Genomic DNA, 15,342 nt, shown 5'->3' with positions numbered 1-15,342 from the left:
TTTGACTATGATTTTGGGGTCTGGTAAATCCAAAATCCACAAAGTAGGTCGGCAGGCTGGAGACGCAGGGAAGAGTGGAGGGTGCAGCTTGAGTCCAAAGGGAGTCTGCCTCTGGAACTCTCCTTGAAGGTATATTTTTATACATATACACATTTAGGATTATTTTGTCTCCATGATGAATTGACTGTTTCAGCATTATGAAATGCTTACATTTACTTCTGGAAATACTTCATGTTTAACAGCTATTTTCTCAGATATTAATAAAGACACTCTTTTTTTATAATTAGTGTTTTCATGACAATATTTTCCTATCTTTTTAAGATATCTGTGATGTTATATATAATGACTATCTTTTGGAAACAGCATATAATTAGTTGGGTCTTGTTTTGTTATAAAATCTGATAATCTCTGCCTTTTAATTAGACAATTTTATATATTTAAAAGTAATATAACTAGTTTGTGGTTGACTATAAGACTACTGTCTTGCTAATTGTTTTCTATTTGAACTATTTCTGTTCTTTGTTCCATGTTTCCTCCTTTCCTGCTTTGTCTTTGACTGTGTGACTTTATTTCATGTTCTATTTTATCTTCCTGATTTACTTTTTTGTTCCTGTTTGCTCTAGAGATGACAATATATTACTTTAAATTATCACTGTCTACTACAAATTAATATCATTTCACTAACAACTTGTGACTATTACAACAGTATAATTAAATTTAACATCTCCACACCATCTTTTGTGCTACTTTGAAATACATTTACTTTATACATGTTTTAAATCCGAGTACATTATTATTTTCACTTTAAATAAGTGTCCCTGGGGAACCTTCAAGATGGCAGAGGAGTAAGATGTGGAGCTCACCTTCTCACCACAAATACATCAAAAATACATCTACATGTGGAATAACTCCCACAGAACATCTACTGAGCACTGGCAGAAGACCTCAGACTTCCAAAAAGGCAAGAAAATCTCCATGTAACTGGTTTGCTTTCTGCTTTTGGTTTGTTTGTTGTTTTCTGTTTTTGTTAGTTTAGTTTTTATTGTTTGTTTAAATTTTGGGGTTCATTTATTTGTTTGTTTGCTATTTTCTTTTTTTTCCTCTGTTTTTTGTGTGTGTCTGTTTCTTTGTGTTTTTGTCTGCTCAGTTTCACTTTTACCAATTGTCTTGGGGTTTTGTTTATCTGTTCATTTTATTTTTCTTTCTTTTTGTTTTTCTTCCATGCCACGCATCTTGCAGGGTCTTCGTTCTCTGCCAGGGACCAGGCCTGAGTGTCTGAGGTGGGAGAGCATAGTCCAGGAAGCTGGACCACCAGAGAACTCACAGCCTAGGGAATATTAATTGGCAAGAACTCTCCCAGAGGTCTCCATCACAACAGCAAGACCTGGCTCCACCCAATGACCAGCAAGTTCCAGTGCTGGACGCCTAGAATTAAACAACTAGCAAGACATGAACACAACCCCACCCATTAGCAGACAGGCTGCCTAAAGTCATACTAAGCTCACAAACACCTGAAAACACACCACCTGATGGGGCGTTGCCCATTAGAGGGACAAGATCCAGCTCACCCACCAGAACACAGGTATCAACTCCCCCCCCACCAGGAAGCCTACACAGGCCACTAGGCCAACCTCACCCACTAGGGGCAGACACCAGAAGCCAGAGGAACTATGACTCTGCAGCCTGAGAAAAGGAGACCTTAAAAAGAGTAAGTTAAACAAAATGAGAGACAGAGAAATATGTAGCAGATGAAGGAGCAAGGTAAAAACACAAGGTAATCCAAAACTCAGAAATAGAATGGAGAAAATACTAGAAACTTTTAACAAGGACCTAGAAAAACTAAAGAACAAGCAGTGATGAACAACAAAACAACTGAAATTTAAAATAATCTAGAAGCAATCAATAGCAGAATAAGTGAGGCAGAAGAATAGATAATTGAGCAGGAAGATAGAATGGTGGAAATAACTGCCACAGAGCAGAAAAAAAAAAGAATGAAAATAATTAAGGACAGTCTCAGAGACATCTGAGACAACATTGAATGAACCAATATTTGAATCACAGGGGTTCTGGAAGAGGAAGAGAAAAAGAAAGGGTCTGAGAAAATATTTGAAGACATTATAGCTGAAAACTTCCCTAACACGGGAAAGGAAATAGAAACCCAAGTCCAGGAAGCAGAGACAATCTCATTCAGGATAAAAACAAGGAGAAACAAGCTGAGACACATATTAATCACATGAAAAAAAATAAACATAAATAAACAATAATAAAAGCAGCAAGGGAAAAGCAACAAATAACATACAAGGGAATCCTCATAAGGTTATCAGCTAACTTTTTCAGCAGAAACTCTGCAGGCCAGAAGGGAGTGTCAGGATACATTTAAAGTAATGAAGGAGAAAACCTACAACAAAGACTACTCTACCCAGCAAAAACCTCAGATTTGATGGAGAAATCAAAAGTTTTACAGACAAGCAAAAGCGAAGAGAATTGAGCACCACCAAACCAGCTCTACAACAAATGTTAAAGGAATTTCTGTAAGCTGGAAAAACGAGAGCAGAAAAAGATCTACAAAAACAAACCCAAAACAATTAAGAAAATGGTAATAGGAACATATGTATTGATAATGACCTTAAGTGTGAATGGATTAAATGTTCCAATCAAAAGATACAGACTGAATGGATACAAAAACAAGACCCATATATATGTTGTCTACAGGAGACCCACTGCAGAGCTAGGGAAACATACAGACTGAAAGTGAAGGGATGGAAAAGGATATTCCATGAAAATGGAAATCAAAAGAAAGCTGGAGTAGCAATACTTATATCAGACAAAATAGAGTATAAAATAAAGACTGTTACAAGAGACAAGGAAGGACACTACATAATGAGCAAGGGATAAATCCAAGAAGAAGATATAATAATTATAAATATATATGCACCGAACATAGGAACACTACAATACATATGGCAAATGCTAACAGACACAACAGGGGAAATCAACAGTAACACAATAGTAGGGAACTTTAACACTTCACTTACTACAATGGATAGATCATCCAGACAGAACATTAATAAGGAAAGGCAAACTTTAAATGACACAATAGACCAGAGAGATTTAACTGATAATTATAAGATATGCAATCTGAAAACAGCAGAATACAATTTCTTCTCAAGTGCACAAGGAACATTCTCCAGGATAGATCATATCTTGGGTCACAAATAAAGCCTCAGTAAATTTAAGAAAATTGAAATCATATCAAGCATCATCTCTGACCACAATGCTATGAGATTAGAAATCAATTATTGGAAAAAATCTGTAGAAAACATAAACACATGGAGACTAAGCAATATGCTACTAAATAACCAAGAGATCACTGAAAAAATAAAGGAGAACATAAAAAATACCTAGACACAAATGACAACAGAAACACAATGACCCAAAAACCTATGGGATGCAGCAAAAGAAGTTCTAAGAGGGAAGTTAATAACAATAAAATCCTAACTCAAACTACAGATTCAATGAAATCCCTATCAAAGTACCAATGGTGTTTTTCACAGAACTAGAACAAAAATCGTAAAATTTCTATGGAAACACAAAAGACACCAAATAGCTAAAGCAATCTTGAGGAAAAGAAAAAAAAAAAAAAAAGAACTGGAGTAATCAGGCTCCCTGTCTCAGGCTATACTACAGAGCTACAGTTAACAAGATAGTATGGTACTACCATAAAAACAAAAATATAGATCAGTGGAACAGGATAGAAAGCCCAGAGATAAACCCACACACCTATGGTCAACTAATCTATGGAAAAGGAGGCAAGAATATACAATGGAAACAGACAGTCTCTTCCATAAGTGGTGCTAGCAAAACTGGACAGCTACATATAAAAGAATGAAAGTAGACCACTCCTTAACACCATACACAAAAATAAACTCAAAATGGATTAAAGACCTAAATGTAAGACCAGACACTATAAAACACTTAGATGAAAACCTAGGCAGAACACTCTTTGACATAAATCACAGAGAGATCTTTTTTGACCCACCTCCTAGAGTAATGAAAATAAAAATGAAAATGCAGGGCTTCTCTGGTGGTGCAGTGGTTGAGAGTCCACCTGCTGATGCAGGGGACACGGGTTCGTGCCCCAGTCTGGGAGGATCCCACATGCCGTGGAGTGGCTAGACCCGTGAGCCATGGCCTCTGAACCTGCACATCCAGAGCCTGTGCTCCGCAATTGGAGAGGCCACAACAGTAAGAGTCCCGTGTACCACCAAAAAAGAGTCAGGAAATATAATCTACCTTTCATCTCTACACAAAAAATAACTCCCAAGTTAAAAAAATAAAAATAAAACACGAAAATACACAAATGGGGCCTAATGAAACTTCAAAGCTTTTGCACAGCAAAGTAAACCATAAACGTGATGAAAAGACAACATTCAGAATGGGAGAAATGTTTGCAAATGAAGCAACGGGCAAGGGATTAATCTCCAAAATATACAAACAGCTCACACAGCTCAATATATATATATAAAAAAAAACCTAATCAAAAAATGGGCAAAAGACCTAAATAGATATTTCTCCAAAGAAGACATGAAGATGGCCAAGAGGCACATGAAAAGATGTTCAACATCACTAATTATTAGAGAAATGCAAATCAAAATTACAGTGAGGTATCACCTCACACTGGTCAGAATGGCCATCATCAAAAAATCTACAAACAATAAATGCTGGAGAGGGTGTGGAGTAAAGGAAACCCTCTTGCACTGCTGTGGGAATGTAAATTTATACAGCCACTATGGAGGACAGTATGGAGGTTCCTTAAAAAACTGAAAATAGAACTACCATACGACCCAGCAATCCCACTACTGGGCATATACCCAGAGAAAAACGTAATTCAAAATACACATACACTCCAATGTTCATTGCAGCTATTTACAATAGCCAGGTCATGGAAGCAACCTAAATGTCCAATGATAGGTGAATGGATAAAGAAGATGTGGTACATATATACAATGGAAGATTACTCAGCCATAAAAAAGAATGAAATTGGACCATTCATATAGACGTTGATATATCTAGAGACTGTCATACAGAGTGAAGTAAGTCAAAAGAGAAAAACAAATATTGTATATTAATGCATATATGTGGAATCTAGAAAAATTGTGCAGATGAACCTGTTTGCAAGGCAGAAATAGAGACAGAGACATAGAAAACAAATGTATGGACACCAAGGGGGGAAAGAGGTGGTGGGATGAACTGGGAGATTTAGATTGACATATATACACTAATATATATAAAATAGATATATACACCAATATATATAAAATAGATAACTAATGAGAACCTGCTGTATAGTACAGGGAACTCCACTCAATGCTCTGTGGTGACCTAAATGGGAAGGAAATCCAAAAACAGAGGGGATACATGTATGATATACAAACACGATATACATGTATGTATATCACACATGTATGAGTCACTTCACTGTACAGCAGAAACTTACACAACATTGTAAAGCAAGTATACCCAATAAAAATGAATACATAAATAATTATCCCTTATTTAAATAATTTAAAAAACAAAAAATATGCCTTTTTAAATCTACCACATATTCACCAGTCCTGCCTCTCTTCATTCCTTTGTGCAAATCATGTTTCACCAATATCAAGGACCCCCTTTAGCTATTCTTATGGTTCAGCTATTCTGGTTATTAATTCTCATAGCTTTCATCTGAAAATGACTTTATTTCACCTTTATTTTTAAAATAATTATGTATATAGAATTCTAGTTTGAGAATTTTTTTTCTTTCAACATAAAAAAAAAATGATCCATTGACTTATGGCTTGTATTCTGATGAGAAACCAGTGGCCATTCTTATCACTCCCCACTGGAATCATAATAATGTATCTTTTTTTCCTCGTTGCTTTCAAATTTTTCTCTTTGTTTTTGGTTCTCAGAAAAAGAATTACCGTAAGTGTGGTTTTCTTTGTTTTTATCCTGATTGATGTTGCTCTGATTCATGGTTTTGAGAATTGATATTTTTCATAATATTTGGAAAACTTTCTGCCATTTTTTCTTCAAATATTTTTCTGTTCCAATGTCTCTCTTCTTTTATTCTGTAACCCCAATTATACTCTCTCTCTCTCTCTCTCTCTCTCTCTCTCTATATATATATATATATATATATATATATATATATATATATCCTCCTATCTACTTACTATGTTCATATGTTTCTTTTTATAATATTTATTTATTTATTTTGTTGGCTATGTTGGGTCTTAGTTGTGGCATGTAGGATCTTTTTAGTTGTGGCATACGAACTCTTAGTTGTTGCATGTGGGATCTAGTTCCCTGACTGGGGACTGATCCTGGGACCCCTACATTGGGAGTGTGGAGTCTTAGCCACTGGACCACCAGGGAAGTCCCACGTTCTCATATTTCTATAAAATTTTAGAACATAATTATAATCATTCTAAAGTCTTTGTCATAACTGCAAGATCTCTGTCATCTTGCTATATGTTTCCATAGATATTTTTATCCTGGTTTTGAGTCATATTTCCCTGCTTTTTCAAATGTCTAGTAACATTTGATCGTATGATATATGTTGTATATGCTACATTGTTGATAATATAGATTTTGTTGCCTGTTTTAAAGATTTAAATTTTGATTTGTTAGAAAACTACTTTATTAGCACATCAGCTTCATTTTTTGGTCTTATTTTTCAGGTTTGTTAGAAGTCCAATGTCTTCACTGTACTCTTAGTTCAACTTAGAATCTTAGTTCATCCCACAGCTCCCCATTATCTATTATTTGCAAAGTCTATAGACAGAGAATCATCCTGAACATTAACTGCTTAATACTTCGTGGAAGAATCAAGACAATTCCTATGAAGATTTCTGGATCCCCTTCCTTGTGCAGCTTCCTCCTTCCTGTTAGTCTGCCCAAAATCTAGATATCCATTCTTCTCAGTAACTCCAAATTATGATCTCTGTCTTCCTAGCTCAGTAAGATGTTCTGCTTAACATAGGCTCCACTTCCCTGCACTGAGGTCCAGAAGTTCCTCCAGGCAGAAAATCAATGCAATTGTAGCCCTAACCCCATGTGTTTTCCTTGCCTCTGAAATCACAGACCTATGCTGTCTATTGCTCAATGTCTGAAACCAGTTGCTTCATATATTTTGCCGAGATTTTTTGTTGTTTATGGTGGAAGAACTAATCTGGAACCAGGAGCTTGGTCATGGCTTAGAGAAGTCCTAAAGCTGCTCTTTCACCCTACTTATCTCAGGACCTTTGTAAAGTATAAAATCCCTTGTTCCTTTTATGTTTGAATCATTTTGTTATACGTAACACCTCCCAATCACAGTCAATAGGCAATTTCCTGGTGTTTAATGTTCACTTATTGAAAGAGTTAGCCCCTAGTTTATAGACATCTTATTTACCTCCTGTGTTACCAATATCTCAAGAGACATCAGTATCCATCTAGTGACATAAAACATCCTGATCCTCAGTTCTTTAATTTGTTTTTCTTCAAAAGCTTTTTATTCTCATTCAGGTCTGTGACTCATTTTTATAGTTACTCTCTGGATTTTGTCATCTCTTGAAATATATTTTACCTCTTAAATAATAAATTCAGAAATCTACATCTTCAAACACAGCCTTCTGTTCTTTTACTAAGCTACTCCCAGATCTTCAATCATTTGACTTCCTTAGGACTTCTAATGTATACATATTTATATCCACTGTCTCCCTACCATTTCCTTCTGACTTGATTTCTTTTGCTGTGCATCCGATTCCATTTCAACAACATTCTTGCCAAGACCCTCAGCAACCACATTTACTTAACTCCTTGCACCCTGCCCTACCAAAACAAAACAAAACAAAACAAAACATGATACTCAGTTTCCATCTACTCACCTTCTCTGTTGTAGGCTGCTAAACACTGAACAAAAATAGCAACTTACTCAGATTAGTGACACTGAAATTAGTTTATGATTCACTACTTCCCATGAGGCTTCAGTTTGTCACAACACTCCTGTATTTCTTTTGTTATGTTCCTTACCCAATTAACACAGAAACTATATCAAATATATTTACTTTCTTCTTATACCTGATTCACTCACTATCTCATTCTCAGTCAATGTCCTTCTCTGAATGGCAGTCATCAACTAATGTATCTTTCAATTCCTCCTACTAAGCTGCCAATATTAGCACTCATCCTGCCCATCTCTCCTGTGACAGTGGAATGTGTCCCTTCTACCCAAGTTTTCTCATCCTACTCATGATATACATTCTTGATAGCTCTGTCTCTTCAAATATTCTCCCTCTAGTGACTTCTTTATGTTAGCATCTAAATATATTCAAGTCTCTCTCCCCATAAGTCTCTCTTGAACTCAGTTCCCTCTAACACTATACTATTTATTTCCTCTAGCTCATAGAGAGGATATGGAGGCAGACTATCTCAGTGTACATCCCTGATCTGCCACTTTTTAGTTAGTTACAATTAATGTAATATTGAGCAACTCATTTACCCTGACTGTGGTTTCTTCCTCTGTAATACCTACCTCATAGGATAGACTAAATGCTAATATATATGAAGCATTTGTAAATGCCTCGAAGATAAAATGCTTAATAAGTATTAGATATAATAATCCATGTTATTATTAATTAAGGCAAACTTCCTGAGAAGACTGTTAATACAAGTTGCACTTACTTTCTTATCTCCATCTTAGCACTCAGCAATCTGGCAGCTGTGTCAAACATTTGGTGAAATGTTCTTGCTAAGACATTTACTCAATCCAACAGGTATTTCTGTCTTTACCTTTCCTGACTTTAGGCAGTATTTGACATTGCTGATCATTTTTACCTCCTATAGCATTCTATTCTTTTTATTTCTGTGAAGTCACACTCTGGGTTTTCTTCTACCCTTTGGGTATTTCTTCTTACTATATTTTGCATGACTCCTTTTTAAAAGTTTATTTTAAGTGTTTTTAAATGTCTTAAATGTCAGGTTCTCCAGAATTCTCTTCTAAGTCTTCCTGATCTCATTACCCCTGGTCTTTTAATACACTTGATGATTATTTATGAATCTTGGTCTTCAGCTGAAACCTGTCTCCTGAGTACCAGATCAATTCAGCTCCTAAAATCTCCACAGGAATCTTAGATTTGACACATATAATATTTAACTCATCTTCTGCTTCCCTGAGCTTGTCATATATTCCTTAGCTCAACATTACGTAGCATGGCCAGTGAAGGACTCCAGGGGCCACCATTCATTTTGCAGTAAGCAAGGGAGGACAATTTATATAATATCCCACTTAAAAGGTGCCCTCCTGGATTTGTATAATATGGTCATATATTTTGTATCTGAGTTAAAATTCCATATGTTATCTTGGTCTCTTCTCTCCATCACATCCTGTCAAGCACTGTCAACTCCAATTTCTAGTTCTCTCATAATGAGAGTGGTAATTACATTATTTTAAAGATTAGTCTAGATATTGTAGACTTTAATTCCTTGCTTTCTGCCTTTCAGGCAGAAAGATTGGTATTTGGAAATGACTTTGCAGTAAGGTACAAGTCACTGTTTGAGATAACAAAAAGTAATTATTAAAACAAGGTTTTCTTACATCATATAACCTGTGTTTAGTTTGCTCTTTATCATTAACCGTCCATCCTAAAATGCTCTTTCAAAGACTTCCTTTGAATGCTCACATTTGAGAAATGCCAGAAGACAAACATTTATGCTATAAAATAAGTGGAAATGACATTTTTAATATGTTCCAAATGTTTGGCACTTGTGCTAATTGGGCTTAATCATATCATCTGGTGAGATTTCCTCTCCAAAGATAACTAAATTGGAATGACATGGTTGTAACAGTGAGTTCTGGGTGAAATAATCAGACATTTCCAATCTGAATGAATGGCTTTTGTGTCAAATGTTTCAGAGCTGAACCATTATGTGTTGTTTCCAGATTTATGTATCCCAGATGGAATTAAGTTCTCTTTTTTTTTTCACAGCTTCCATTTATTAGCAGGAAAAGTCATCACTTCTGTCCCCTACCCCAAACATTTCATGGACCCTATTACCAAAAGTGTCAAGTCCATTGTCTATACCCTAAAGAACATTAATGCCATCTTGTTTGTTTGCTTGTTTCTCACTTTTATACCTTGAGGGTAATAATTAAATAATATTTTGAAGTTATAGTTATTTTTGTGTGCCTATCACCATACTAGGTATTTCACACATAATATCATTAATTTAACCTTTAGTGAAATTAGATAATTATCCATGTGGAAACATATATATTGTATAATTTATCAAAAGCCTATAGAGATACAACTAGTATGTGATTCCAAGTCTAACTCAAAGCCAGGACCCTTATCCTTTACATCTTGCTGACAGTTCCAACATTCCTCTGAGGGTCAATACTACTTCAGATGTTAAGAAAGAGCATCTCACTACAGTACTGCAAATTCCCTACTCTAACTATTCCACAGATGAGAAAACTGAGGTACTACGAGATTAAAAACTTTGTCTGAAGTCATACAGCCACGAAGTGGCAGAGTCTAGACTCAAGACATGTATATCTGAATATAAAATCTATTATTTTTCCACTCTGCCATTTGTTCTCTTTATGTGGGAAATTCTCCCCTTTATTCTTCACAATCAAAACTCTACCTATCCTCCAAGTCTTAGCCCAAATACTATTTCCTGAGCTCCTTCCTCTAAACTCTAGTAGAACTTACCAAACTAGGACTCATGAGCATTGCCTAGTACTGTGATGACATTTAAAAAAAAAAAAAAAAAAAACAATAGACTGTCTATGATATATAAGATATTTTCACATACATTACCTCATTTGACTCTCAAATCTGTCCTCATTATTCCAATTTTACTGAATATATTGAAGTGACTTCCTGAGAAATTACACATCTGCTAAGTGTCAAGTTTGATTTAAACATAAGAGCTTATATGTTTTACGTTGGCAAAAATATGGAATTAAATAATAAACTACTGGTGATTCTTACTTCAAGATTCCTTCTAGGTAGGTGATTCCTAACTAGAAAAAGAAGAATCAAGATAGTGAGGAGCAAAAATCTAGGAGAGCCTGATGGCCTGCAAGCTAAATGAAGAAAATATCTCAAGGAGAATGTGGTGGGCATTTGGTTCAAATCTTGCTGATACATCAAGTAGAATGATGACTGATAATCAATCATTGAATGTGGCAATATGAAAGTCATTGGTGACCATCACTAGATTTTTTTTTTGTGGAGAGGGATAAATACCTGATGGGAATGTATTCAGAGAGAAGGGAGAAGAGGATTTAAAGACAAGTACCATAGCTGCCAAGAGAAATATGGAATCAGATAATATCTGGCACTGGAAGAGGCATCACAAAAAGTTTGTTTTAAGATGTAGAAAAATATCATGTGTATATATTTTTGGAATTGACCCTATAGAGAGTGAAGATTTGAGAAAATAGGAGAGAAGGGAACATTTCTGGTACAATGTTCTGGAAGATGCGAAAAGCAATGACATCAAATATAAAAGGTGGGATAGCTTTAAACAAGAGCATGGATAGTTCATTTAAACAAGAGCATGGATAGTTCATTTATGTTAACAGTCAAGAAGACAGAGTATGTAAAAACAGATGCTGGAGGGTGGATAGATGTGCCGATAGGAGTTTATAAAATTCTCTTCAAATCAGTTCTATGTTCTCAGTGAAGTAAGAAGCAAGGTCTTTAGCTGAGAGTACAGAAGATGTGTAGGGGTTTAAGGAGAGAGGAAGAGGTATGAAAATTTTATCTAAAACATGAGAGGGTTAATAATGTTATTAACCAACACCTAATAAGATTTTAGTGCTCTAAGTATTCTACTGTAATATTTCAGTTAATCTCCACATCCATGGTGTGAGTTTACTACTATTAGTATTCCCATTTCATAGATGAGAAAACGGAGCTTCATAGAAAATAGATAACTTACACTAAGTCACATAGTTTGAAAATGCTGACATCAATTTTTAAGTCCATCCTATATGACTTCAAACATGACACTTTTAGAACATGTTTTAGTATAAACATGTTCCCCTGGACATGCGAAGGTCTTAGAAGAGTTTAAAAATATAAATTGACTCTCTTTTTTTGTGTGTGTGAAAGAATATAACCACATAACATCTGGTTGTTAAAAAAAGTTATTTGATGAAAACCTCATTCTGAAAATTAAGCAAGAGAAGGAAATATTCTAACTTCAATTCTAAGTTCAAACACAAGTCCTTGACTTCCTACTCTTACCTCTTTTGATGTGGAAACTGATATTCCATTTTTTAAATGTTGCAGATGGTAGGAAGTTGTGATTGTTATAGTATTAATTTCAAAGGTCTGTACATTCTACTTCCAGCAGCACAACCTAAGGTCGTGTTTGATTTTCAGCAGCTGTTAACTGTTAGTTCTGAGTTTAAAAGTAGTGTTGATTAGGGATATTTTCAGCAGCAAGTAACTGAAGAATCCAAGTAAGTGTGACTTTAAAAAGAGATTTTTCCTCTCTTATATATCAAGCACTCTGCAAATAGACATCTCCTAGCATTGACTCACTATCTCTAAAATATCAACCTCACATCTCTGATTCTCTTAGCTTTTTTCCTCATGCTCACAATATTAGTGCCACAATTCTAGGCATCATAAACATTGAGGCATGAAAGAGAAATAGATACCACAATCAACAGCTGTCCTATTGATTTAATAAAAGAAAAGCTTTCTGAGAAACCTCCTGCTCTAACATATATCAACTCACATTTTACAAGCCAGAAATATGTCAAATGTCTACCAATAGCAGAAAGGGTGGTAAACAAAACATGGCCAAGGAGAATTGATTGGGAATGGGTGTTGGCGTTTTTAACCAAAAGTGCCTACCTCAGTAGTCATTCTAATTTAATCATTTTTACATGAACTTCTGCTGAGCCAAGGCATCCCATCCTGTGTGTATATAATCTGGAATAAAAATTGAATAAAATATCTTGGAATAAAAATTGTAAGGCTTTGAATTACTTAATAAAAATTCTTATTTGATTCTGACCGCATTCTTATTTGATAATAAGTTTAAACATTGATTGATTTTTCTACCATATTGGTAACTCTTCCTACCTCAGTATCATATGCAAAAATGATAGGTGCTCTTGTATCTCCATCAACATCATAAAACTCTGATAGAGTTATAGTCGTGTAACAGTAGAAAGGGAACTGATCTGAAAAGCAGACAAAGATTGAGCCAAGAATGTTGGAATACAATAATAGCATAGTTGTAAAGAAATCAATATAAAGGATCTAATTATACAATTTTAATTTATATTTTTTCCACTTGGACAAATATCCCCACCTACTTTCAAATTATATGTAAATAAATTTTAAAAGTCACATTCATGCTTCATATGGAATGAGAACACAAACATGTAATTTTACCTTTTAGTTGCCATATGGAAGAAAGTGTTCTGTGTGCTGAGGAAGGGTGTAATGCAAAAACTAAGAAGGTAATAACCACAATCATATGCTAAAATTATTGAGTATTTACTTTGAGACAGATAGTTCCAAGTGCCTTAGGAATATCAATTCACCTGATCCTTGTAACAATCTATTAACAAATCCCATTTTACTGATGAGGGACAGAAATATTGATTATTATTATGAAGGTTACACAATCAATAAGAGCAAAGTCAGGATTTAAATCCAGAATGTCTGGCTCCAAAGTCCATGTTTAATAGAGCAGAACAAACCTGAGTAGCTCTAACCCTTGTGTTCTTTTGCCTGTGCTTAGTCATGCTGGCTCTGCACCTTGTCTAGTCAAACAGTACAAGAAGGTTCCCTGTAGCCTAAAATATTCTTAATAGCCTTTTCTCAAGCCTCTGCCTCCAAGGCTTGACTTTTTAAACCATTCACATAAAGATAAAAAGTTGCAGAACAGAAAATAACACTTGTCTTGGTAAAACTTTAGAGGAACATAGTGACCAGACCTAAGTGGACAGCTGAAAGAACAAAGGATTATCACATCCCCTCTGGAGTCTTGGCAGCACCAAGAAGCCTGCAACAACCAGCCACACCCTCTCCCCTTTTGGTACAAAATAAGCTTGAATTCAAACTCCAGTAAGATGGTTCTTTGGAACACTAGCTCACCAACTTCTCTTTCTCCTGGTTTTCTGAATAAAGTAGCTATTCTTTACCCCAACACTGCATCTCTTGATTTATTGGCTTGCATGAGGCAAGCAGTACAAGTTTGAACTTGGTAACACATGTACTACCCTTTAGACTACATGCCGAGAAGGAGATTGTGGTTTAAGTCAAGGGTCCAAATAACTTTAATACAAATCTCAATAAGTTTTGGCAAAACAATATGGCAAGAAAGATCAAAGTAAGGAAAAACGGCAAAGGTTTCATGGAGGTCACAATTTATAAAATGGGCCTTAAGGATGGATTTAATTTTAGTAGGCAGGGATGGTTTGAAGATAAAGGAATCTAGAAAGAATAGATATCTTAAGCAACAACAAAACACTGAGAACTTGAAAAAGGTTGGGGAAAAATGAAAGTCCATCACGGTCTGCATGTTAGGGTAGTAGCAGGAAATAAAGTTACAAAGGTAGTCATGAAAACAACGATGAACTTGGGATCAAGAGATCCAAGTTTAAATTCTGCTATTGATGTACTGGATGACCTTGATCAAGATACTTAATCTGTCTGGTCTTCAAATAGTTTTGCAAAGTCCCAACTTACACTGTTGTTTTGAGGATTAATTGAGAGTGCAAATGTTGTAGAGTATAGGTTGTGACCATATTGTGGAAAGATGTGACTATCATATGGAAGGGATGTGGCTAAAGACTTCTAAGAAGGAGTATGACAGAGTGGCCCAATCTGGAAGCAGGTATAGGATAAACTGGAATGTGGAGAGCAGGGGCAAAGACTGGGAAATCAGTTAAGAGTTTATTAAAGTAGGTTAAGATATAATGAGGATCCAAATTCTAGTTCTGACAATTGGACTTGAAATAAGTTTCAGATTTCAGAAACACTATAGAAGTAGGCAAAATAGATTTCACACTTGATTTTGGTGGAAAATGGAGAAAAAAAATACTCTACCATGATTCTGAAACCTTAAGCCCAAGTGAGTAAGAGAGAAATCATCAACAAATAAAATCTCTATGAAAAAAAGTTCTTCTTGGGAAAGAACATGAGTTGAGTTCGAGTTGGTGAGACATCTTGGTTAAGTTATCCTTTAAGCAGTTGAATATGTGCATCTGGGGCCTAGGAAAGAGGTAGGGATGATAGAGTATGTGGCAGACAGAATAGTGAACACTTAGTGATATCCATA

The sequence above is a fragment of the Mesoplodon mirus genome (assembly GCF_964341445.2).
Source record: "Mesoplodon mirus genome assembly, chromosome: 18".
NCBI lineage: Eukaryota > Metazoa > Chordata > Mammalia > Artiodactyla > Ziphiidae > Mesoplodon > Mesoplodon mirus.
The sequence above is the reverse complement of the archived record's forward strand: the minus strand, read 5'-3'. Positions refer to the sequence as shown.